Source organism: Setaria italica, chromosome IX, assembly GCF_000263155.2.
Source record: "Setaria italica strain Yugu1 chromosome IX, Setaria_italica_v2.0, whole genome shotgun sequence".
NCBI lineage: Eukaryota > Viridiplantae > Streptophyta > Magnoliopsida > Poales > Poaceae > Setaria > Setaria italica.
Window position 1 is genome coordinate 21,194,992 of NC_028458.1, and position 11,284 is coordinate 21,206,275.

Here is an 11,284-nt window from a genome sequence, read left to right on the forward strand (position 1 = left end):
ACTTTTAAGATTTAGTTGACCATGCAATGAGAAAGTATGGATGTGGAGTGGATGAGATGATCTTGAGAGGGTGTTTTGATTGTAGGAAAGCTAGACCTCATTATGTTCTTATGAACTTGGAATCCGAGTCTAATTGGAAGCAATATAAGGAGGTAGTTGAGCATGCAAATGTTGTATGTTTGGAGGTGGTAGTTGATATTTTCCTATGCCTGGCGCAAATGTTGCCTTGAGAGATGAAGTCCAGTTAATGAATTAGAATGGTACCTAAGAGTTAGCAATTTGACAGCACGGTTTAGGTGAAAGGCAATCTGATTTTGGCTTGGCCATTACGAATGATGATTTTCCCAATGATACTTTTGAGCGGGAAGAAGCAAATATAGATGATGATGACATATCTCTAGGTTCCGAAGATGGCAACTTTGAGGAGGATGGGGTAGAAGATGTCGAGGAGGAGGAGGAGTCAAAATCTAAGAGTGATGGGCCTGAATATGAGGACGAGGAGTCGGAATCTGAGGAGGATGGGCCGCAGGTCAACACTACAACCGTGCATGATGTAGAAGACATTGGTCGTATGGGCAAATGTTTTTGTTACAGCCATAAAGAGTTACGGTTGTTGAAAGAATGTCATGTCGAACTCCCATCCGTTCCCAATGATAAGGACATAAGCATGGTCCACAAAGCCATATGTGAATCTACTATGGTAAATTTGGAAGGGATACCCTATAGTGAGATCCAGTGATTAAGAAGGGAATGAAGTTCAACCGTCTTGAGGAGCTCAAGTTTTTCTTGGCTGACTACACAGTGAGGTTACATAGGCCTTTCAGTGTAGTTCACTGTGACAAGAAACTAAGGTATGATGTCATGTGCAAGCAAGGATGCATGTGGCGTGTATGGTCGTGGCTAATTAAAAGCACCGACCAATGGAGGATTTCAAAGGTTGTGCAACCGCATACTTGTCGTTCTTCATAGCCGAAGCGAGTGCACGTCCAGTGCACAACAAAGTATCTTGGGAGACGCATCCTAGGCATTGTTCATGCCGACAGTGAGACATTGGTGCCATCTCTCGTGGAGTCCATATTCGCCTTAAGTGGATACCGTGTCAAGTATTCAAAGGCATGACGGGCGAAGTAACACGTCGTTGCCCTACTTTGAGGAGACTAGAAGGAGTCGTATGGTAAGTTTCCTAGAGTACTCATAGCTATGGCCTACTATAATCCTGGGGTTAAATGGTTTACTCACTCATCCGACATGATGCAATCTGACAATGGTGTTTTAAAGCACGTGCTCCAAAGGGTATTTTGGTGCTTCCCACAATGTCGTGTGTCTTTTCAACATTGTCATCTTGTGATACTTGTTGATGGTACATTCTTGATCGGGAAGTATAAGGGTACACTAATGATGGCAGTTGTAGTAGATCCAGAACATCAGCTTGTCCCTCTAGCTTTTGCCTTGGCTGAGAGTGAGAACAACGATAGTTGGTCATGGTTCATGAAAATCGTTCGGCGACACATACTTGGACTGTCACGGCAAGTATGTATGATCTCAGTTGGGCACCATGGCCTCTTAAATTGTGTGAATGACCACATGGAAGGGTTTCCACCGCTTGTGCATAGGTGGTGCATGAGGCACTTTGCCGCCAACATGTGGCATCGGCAAAAGAACAAGGAGGTGATTGGAAAGTTGAAGGTTTTATGCATGGTACATACGGAGAAAGAATTTGATGAGAAATTACAAGATCTAGTGAAGAACTGGAACGATGAGGCAAAAGAATGGTTGAAGGTTGAACTGGAGGATAAGGACAAATGGGCGCAAGCTTTCGATGAGGGAGGGATGCTGTTGACACCGGATTTTGACCAATCCTATAAATTCAGAGTACGAGATAATCGGAGTCACGTACAACAATAAGAAGCAAGACCACAAATTACTTGGAATCCCTAAACGCTGTTTTCAAAGGCATATGAAGTAGACCTGTATCCAGAATTATTGAGTACTTGTTTGACAGATGGCAAAAGGCATGTGATCTGTTGAATGAAGGTCACAGGAATGGTAAGGTTGCAGATGAACATATATCAGATGCTGAGCTTAGGTCCGTTAACCAATTACTAGAACCGTACGAGCCAGAAAGAATGGTATATTCTATAAGAGGTTCTAGCACTACTAACGTTGGCGGTGAGAGCCATGGAGGCCGACACTATAGAGTGGATCTCAATGAATGTTTGTGCAGCTGCAACATTCCTCAATTGTTGCACCTTCCATGTTCACACTTGATTATAACTTGCAAGGCAAGAGGTTATAATTATGAAAGCCCCATATACATGTCACCGTTGTACTTTAGGGAGCACACCATTAAAATTGAATCAAGCTTTGAACTTTACCTTGATCTGGCACAATGGCCATCATATGATGGGCTAGAGTACGTCCCAAACTCCAATTTGAAGAGAAACAAAATAGGTAGGAGGCAGAAGAAGCGTTTGAGAGGTGACATGGATGAGTCGCAAGGGAGGCTTTCAGCAGATTATGGGACTGGCGATTTTAATATGGATAAGTCAGAAAATTGTTGCTCCAAGTGCCACAAATTCATTAAGAATTGTACATGCCGCAAGAAGAAATCTAAGGGCAAGAAATCTAAGGCGAAAAATAGAAGCAAGCGTTCTTCCAACCTGAGGGTAGTCGAGGAGGTCGTATTTTGCATGGTTATCATTATAAGATTTATTGATAGTATATATTTTCATTGTTACTCTACTTATCATGCAAAGAACCTTATTACTAACGAGTATTGTTTATTCTATTTTAGGATGGCAGATCTAGTCTACCCGGTCCTTGAGGCCGCGTACGACATGCACCACTGCGGCCACCTCCTCGCCGACCACCACGAGGTACTACAATTTCCATTTATTTCCATTTCCTTGTATGGTAAGAAATAATCATATCTCCAATTATTTGGTTGTTTTGCAGGACTTGAAGCCATTACGGCCACGAGTGCACTCCCCACTTAGGTGGGATGAGCGCTACGTGCCGTACCTCCACAGAGCTGGATTTCTAGACATTGCTCTGGTGGTTGCTGAGGGCCTTCCTCCGATGGATGGACCCTTGTTGACCGCCATGGTCGACCGTTGGCGTCCGAAGACTCACACGTTCCACCTCCGTGCGGTGAGATGACTGTGACCATGCTGGACATGGCGATGATCCTTGGTCTTCCACTGGAGGGGCTTCTAGTGATGGGGATCATTCAGAGTGACAACTGGCGTGATATGGTAGAGCTGCACACTGGGATTAGGCCTCCAGAGCCCAAAGAGGGAGACAACTCCAAGAAGACATCCGGGGTGAGCTCGGCATGGTTGAGGGAGCAGTTCAATGTGTGCTGATAGGGAGCGGATGAAGAGGTTGTGGAGAGGCACGCTCGTGTTTGGCTGTGGCACTTAGTTAGCGGCTTCTTACTCACTGATGCAGCTGGGAACACCGTGTCTTGGATGGTTCTTCCAATATTGGGTCAGAATTAGGATAACATCTGTGGGTACAGTTGGGGTTCAGCGGTGCTCGCCTAGCTGTATAGGTAGTTGTGTGACGCTTGCAGACGTACTGCAAAGGATGCCAATCTTGGAGGGTGTGCGTATCTGCTACAAATTTGGATTTGGGTGCAAATCTCGGTGGGTTGACCTTGCCATCTTTGCGTGGAGGTATAACACTACTGTAACATGAGATTTCCAAAATTTAATTGAAGTGATTAAGGGTACAAGTCACACTTAAACTCTATACTTTGCCAATTGTAACATTCAAGTGCATTTTAAATTCATAAGAGCACCAAAAAGGGCAAATTGAAATCAAATAGGGCCAAACAAGAAATCTAACATGAAAACAAGCCAAATTAAGTCAGAAAAGGCCAAAAATTCAAATGCCGAATTTGAATGGACAATTCAATGCACTAAGTTTTCATAAAAGGCCTCAAAACCTCTAATTGGGGGTAGTTGTCAAAAACAGATTTCGTATAAGAACTCAACTTTTGGCCAATATTAGTTGTAGAACTTTTGAAGGTAAACAACTTTTGTTATTTGCACACATTCTGATTTTGAGTGGAAGGCATCCAAATTTAAGTTCAAAATTCAGCAAATTTTTGGGAAAATTCAAACTCTTTTCAAACCGGCGTTCTACCAAAATTTGAGCCTTTCTATCTTCCAAACTGGACAGTTTTTGACCCATGAACCTTTGTAGAAGTTATAGTCTATGATTTGTCAGCAAGTTTTGTGTTTGGACTTTTCAAAGTTCAAATTCAAACTCTGGAGAAAATCGCCTCAAAGGCGCTGCCTTCGCGTGCTACTCGAGTACCCCCGGCACAGTGACCGCGCACGATGCGTCGCACCACGCCACGCGGTGCAGCTCGACCGGTGCAGCACCGCCAGCCAATGCTCGCCGCCGATGGGACACGACGGCTCCCCAGCGCTGCCCAATCTCACACCGACGCCATCCTTCCCCGCACACAGCAGTATCTTCACCGGCTAGTCCTCCGCGCGCCTCTGCCGCCGCTGCGCAAGCTCATCACCACGTTGCGCCACCGGACTGGCTAGTGCCGCTCGGCCAACCACCGCTGTGGACGCATCAACTCACTCAGCCTTTCCGCGCGCGAGGCAAAGGGGCAGTATCCCGTCATGATCCTCCCCCACTAATAGCCGCTGCTCGCCCACGCGCGCAGCCCTGCCCTGGCCAGTCGCCACCGCCACTGCTCTACTCCGCCAGTAGTTTGCCACGCTCCTGTCCCCTCCCTGAACCCTCCGTGGTGCCCCGACGCCCTTACCGTCTCACCAGCACCCCCTAGCGCCTATAAAAGGAGGCCAAAGCTCCTCACCGGCGCTTCATCGCCGCTAGTCTCCCCGCGGAAACACTGCCTTGCTCCACCGCCGCACCCGACTGTCGAGCTCACCCTCCCAAGCATCGCCGCCGCCTCGTAGCCCCTCCGGTAGACCACCAATACGCCTGTGCAGCTTCCCGAGTCGCTACTGAGCCTTCTCCGTCACCGCCGACGCCAGAGCAGAACTGCCTCCGCCGCTGCTTCACCCTCGCCATGGACTGCCGCCATCGAGCCTCCTCCGCCCTCGCTCCTTTCGGTGCATCCCCTCATGCTGAGCCCATGGTCACGCCCGAGCCATTTCCCCCACCTTTTGCCGCCACCGCTCGCCGGAATTTCACCGGCAAGCCACCGGTGAGGTCCAAGGACCTATTTGAAAGCCCCTAAATCTTTCTAGGATCATTCGCGTAAAAGCGCAGGACCTGGTTGTGAGAGTTCAAAAGTTCTAGGGGCCTACTCGCAAAGCGTAGTTAAATCTTTTCTGTTTTAATCATTTTAAATCGGCTGAAAACTTGGAAATGCATAGGAGGTTGTAGAAAAATGCGAAAAATATGAATCCAACTTTGTTAGACTCTTGGTGAAGAGTAGTTTCACAGAAAAATAGTTGTAGACATGTTACTATTGTAGTTTTTTCTCTAGGTTTTATTTTTTGTTTGAGCCAATAAATGCACCATAAATCATACCAAAATGAGAAAAATGTTAATCCACCTCTGTTAGGCCACTCGTAACATGCTTGTTCTAGATATGAGTTTTGCAACACTAGTTTAGTTCTTAAACATACTGGTTTGGGTTAAATGCTTGAATCCTAGCTTTAATCTTGTCTTTTACACCATAATTGAAAGAAAATAGAGAAAAGTGCCATATCACCTTTGTTGAGTTCCTGATATGACTGTTTCCCTAGAAAAAATACTGGTTTCTGTTGAATGCTTGTTTTACCATGCTTAAATAAATGCATGTGGTTTAATGTACTTTTTATGTGATAAATAGTTTTCACGCTCAATAAATCCTGGAAAATTTACAGTAGCCTCTGTTAGTGTTAATGAAGCTTCTGTAAAAATTTCAGAACCATATGTTATCAGGTCCTTCCAAAAATATTTATTGAAGTTAATAGCTAGTTAAATGGAATAATAACAAATGTTTAATAGGAAGGGTAAAAGGGTAAAAGCTCTTTTAATGTTTAAAAATTCAGAAATAGGATAACTTTCCAATTGAATATTGAGCAACCCCAAAATGACCCCCACCTTTCTTTGTGAAGTTTAAGATGTTAAATTCTTATATGTGTACACAATCACCATCAAGTCGAGCTTGAGTTTTAAATCGCAACCCATTTTACTTTGCGAAGAAATCAAGTTTAAATCCTTGTCTAGGTGAATGTGGTTGAAACTGCAATAATACATGAAATGCATCCTGCATATGAAAGTATGAAATCTTGAATTATTGCATAGGCATCTCATGTAGAACTGAATCTTGCTGACTGGACGTACGAGCTGCTTTTGACAGCCGAGGAGGAACCTGTTGTAGAGTTGCACCAGATCGAGGTCGAGCAAGACCCCAACCAAGCTTCCAACGATCCTCCTACTAACCTAGTTGAGGAAGGCAAGCCCCAGAGCATGACCCTAATTTTTAAAGTTTATGAAATATCTATGATACTTATGTTTGTGCATTTAAGTTCATAGGAGTTGCTTGAAACCCTAGCTGCATGAACTTAAGTACCTATGTTTGAATACTAGCATGACAGGTCGAGTAGCTGCAATGCTAAATAGGGATTCGGTAAAAGTTGAGTGATTTCCTGTCACTCGCGAGTTATAGGAGTTGCTTGCTTACTTATGCTGCAACCATAAGGATGATGGGTGGGGTCAGGCAATTGGTTCGAAATTGGTGGATTGCCCTGTCTGTTTAGCGATAAATGTGCTAAGGTTGAATCGTGTCGGTGATTGTGGTCAAGTGTTTGAAAGTACTAATCTCATACCTAGTATGGGATGGGGAAGCCTAGTACCTGATTGAACCGGGACGTGAGCAACCCGTCCCACTCTCTCTAGAACCTGGTTCCCCTGATGCATCAAGTGGGTACAAGTGCAGTCATGGTACGGCGTCGTTTGGGACCGTGGGGCATTGTATCCAAGGGAAGTGGCCCTGACACGTGCTTGGGAATCGACGGGGACGACTGACATGTGTGGACCCGGTGTGGTACACATATGTCGTGAGGTTAGGTTCACCTTGCAAGGTTAAGAAACTCAATTCGAATTGTCTGCCTCTCACAATTTGAAACTACTTGATCACTATGTTGCACTAAGTTAGAACTGGAACAAAGGATGATGATTAATACTGATGGTTGAATTAAATTGCTTGTTCACCATGCTTGTTTAGAATAGGTGCTCATTTAGAATGGATAAGCAACTGGAACCTGATGCTAAAACTTGAAAGCAAGGACCCACCTTAGATGCTTTTGGCAAAACAAACCCCTCAGCCAAAAAGCCTTGCATGTTTAGAAGTCGGTGGAGTAGTTACCACCTGATGGGTAAGTCTTGCTGAGTATTAGTATACTCAGCCTTGCTTGTGGCTTATTTTTAGGTAATGTTGATTGTGAAGATTTGGTCGCCAGTTTGACTTGGCCAACCCAACTCCCTCCGAGTTGGATGGTCGAGTGGGACCCATCCTCGGTCGGCGAGAATCGTGGTAACTGATGACATGGCAGGCTTCATCATGGCATCGCTGCATCGACACGTAGTTTATCATTTTATTTCCGCTGCTTAAACTTTGAAAACTTTACTTTATGCAATTTCGAAGTCATGTGGTGTAATAATTGAAGTTGGGACCTTTATCAATCTACTTGGATTGTTGTAATCTCTGGACTCGCCTTCATGTGAGTATGCTTTGTTTCGATCCGAGACAAATGGTTTATCGGGTGAAACCCGACATACTACCATGTTAACTTGATTAAAGTGTCGTTTTGCATGTGAGGCAAAGTTGAGCATACTTTAGCCAGGTTAATTTGGGTGGTTCTGCCACAACTACGACAACTTCCGCTTTCCGCTTTCTTGTTCTCACATCTTTTGTACCTTGCAAACAATCAGATTCCTTTGATTTTTCAGCCTTGGACACACCAGGATTCGTTTCCCACATTCGCACATGTGTGGAAGCATGCGGAGCCTGTTCGTGGCCCTCTGGCAAGGCGATACAAGTTTTACACTAACGAGCTTGATTGCGTCATGCAGACCTAGGAATTTGACCACCATAATCTTTATAAGCTCAATTGCATATAATTACCTATAAAGTAACTAGTGTTTTTACAAAATTTTGAAGGTTGAATGGACACCGTACACCCATGACCAGCTCAGCAACATTGCATTTTCACCTATGTGCTACAGAGACATGGAGTTGTGGAGGTCCACAACGCCACTTATCTTATACTACGTTGTTGAGATGCACTTGCTGCATAGGGTGATGTGGCAGTTTGGTAGGGCACAACAGTGCCCTCCCATGGAGTACTCCACTTTACAGGCATTGCACAAGTATGCAACAATCATTTTCCACTTTGCTTTTTCGAGAGACCTATGAAACATGTTAGGTTTACTTGCGAAATTTGTAATGCAGGATCGACCGGAAGAAAAGGTACAAGGAGAATGACTGGAGGGTGAAACATGCTGAGTATCTATAGCGGTGGGATAACAAGCAAAGATGTGATCCCAGGGATGGGTCGTATTGGCATGCAGGACCACACAAGGAGTACCTTCGATGGTACTATGTAGCCATGAGAACTAGGATCAAGCCAGCTTGGACGACTGACCCTATTGAGAATCCATCTTCTGATGACTCTGATGACATAGCTGATGAGTACGACACCATGACACGCTTAGGAACATAGCCTGAGCATGCCTCTGCATGACTACATGGTAAGATTCCATTCTGTCTATTTCCCTTGTCAAGGTATGTAATCACAATACCATAACATTGATAAATCATGAAATCAAAACTATGCATATAAGGGCAGCAGCTTGCAAGGCTTGCCAATGGAACATGCAAGCGGATCTAATGATGGTGTCCTTCATCAATTTGCAGAGGTACAAGAACAACCAAGTTTCCATTGATCCCCGTACTATCTTTGTATCCCTCTCAATATAATAATTGTGACTCTATGTTGCTTACATGTTGCAGAGGGTTCGAAGAAGCTGCAGGCGTATGGCCATGAAGATGAACTGCATGTCGGCCCTAGATGTGCACCACGGCGACAATGGGTAGGGCACTTCTTTTGGATCACACCGTACTCCTATCCACCATGGTAGAGGTGGAATATCTAGACTCCCTCTATGATCACCTCAAGGACTGCATCGGCATCTACTGCTCCAGTTCGTAGCAGCAGGTCACAAGGCAAGGCACCCGCGACCCCTGAGCCAAGTGACGAGCTCATGGTAACAAACTGAGGAAGATGACCCTACTTATGGTGAGCATTTTGAGATGTCCAACATGTTTGATGCTCCACCTGTCACTCAGACGCAGGGAGAGTCCAGCCAGGTAGTTTCACCAGTTTCCCCTAGTTGTAATCTCAATTGCTAAGTTCAATTTCCAAAGAGTCATACACCTTGATGATTTCCTTTCAATTTTTTGTAGGCACCTCCAGCTCCAGCCCGGAGACCCTGCCGGTGTCGTTCCTATGACCACACCGACATTGGAAGTGCCAATGTGTTGCCCACGCAGCCGCGGAGGGAGCGTCACCAAAGGGATCCTTTCAGCCCTCCGGATTAGCGGCATCCACGTAGACGAAATTAGCAAGTGGCAAACTGTCCACAGCTCTCTTATCATTTGTTCTTGAAACGTGAACGAATAGCTCTCCTTATTGTCTATTTATATTTGATGTACTTTGCAAGAAGCTATGTTGGATGGCTTGTATTACTTTTCAGTCCTTAGACTTTTCAGTCCTCTCCCTTCTTCCCCATGGATTAAAAGCGATGTTTCTATCCTTAGACTTGTGATGAAGCCTTGATCTGGTGGTGATGGAGAAAGCCCCGTGAGATGGTTGGCCCTATGCTCAATTGGATTCCTGGAGGATTAGATTAATTTAGAGATTTTCTTTTTGCTGGGGATCGTAAGTAATTTTATTTGATTTTTTAGCTTACCGCTGAGGCTGTGGAGACTGACTATTTCCACTACTGCAGTAGCCGCTGTCAATGCCAGTGTGTGTTCCATGCTTGCATTGGCCATCCATGTCCATGTCTCATGTGCTAACCTCCTTTCTCAAATACTTATATATTAGACACTTTTGACCATCTCAAAATACTTGACACTTCATGTTTTCTTGAGCTTTGTCGATACCTGCATCTTTATTTTCTTGAGCCCAATGATTTTCCTGCTAATATTGGTGGCACCCATGCATGTACTAGCTGACAGCTTGAGACACCCTTCTACGGTAATACGAGAGGCTCAACGTTTTTTTAATAAAACTCATGTAATCAATCATTGATAACATAGTACAATGATTGGAAATCCTTTCCCAAAGGTACAATGACTCATAAAGTGGCATGTAGGTACATACTCGACCGGAGTGAAGGACATGGCACAAACATTCTTGACGATCGAACACTAAGGGAGGTAAACACAAGTGATATTGTAACACCAGGTCCGGGCACCTAAGCACTGCCGCGCCAGGTGCCGCGCCATGGACACCCGAGTTTCAGTGCACTCTCACTTTTCTTTGGGGCGTACTGGAACTCAGTTCTCCATGGTCCGACAGCCGCGCCATGGAGAACTGAGTTCGAGTACGCCCTAAAGAAAAGTGAAACTGTAGTGGGACTCGGGTGTCCATGGTGCAGCACCTAACCACTGCCGTGCTATGCCAGGCACGGCCTCCTGGCATGGCAGTGGTTCATCCATCCATGCAGAATGGGTTTTTCTTTTTTTTTCATTTTTTTCAATACACTTTCATTTCTTTTTTTTCATTTTTCGTGTCAGTTCGCCACCAGCTGGACTCAAGTGGTGTGTTCTTACCATTCTTATGCAAATACCATCCATCTCTCCTACTACTTACAAGTCGTGTGTTATTACCATTCTGTTCAATTGAATAAGCGAATTTAGATGGTCTTCATTTATAGATAAAGGTAATGGCTCCATCCGAACCATGATACCAGACGTTTCACTTCTTCTGCAATATAGTATAGGACAATACAAGTAACATCAGTAGTGTACGGTTTCACTTTTCTTTAGGGTGTACTCGAACTCAGTTCTCCATGGGCCGTATCACCATTTAGTAGCCTCGGTAATTACTTTTCTATAGTACCCTACAATTACATAATTGCGTGTGCAAGGAAATAGATAACGTACAAATCATTTCAAACACTACATCTCAACTTATAGCAAACATAGTGCAAATAACATAATACATGATTTTCAACAAATAAACATAGTTTTCACTATAAACATAGTTCTCGACAATAAACATAGTTCTGTCAC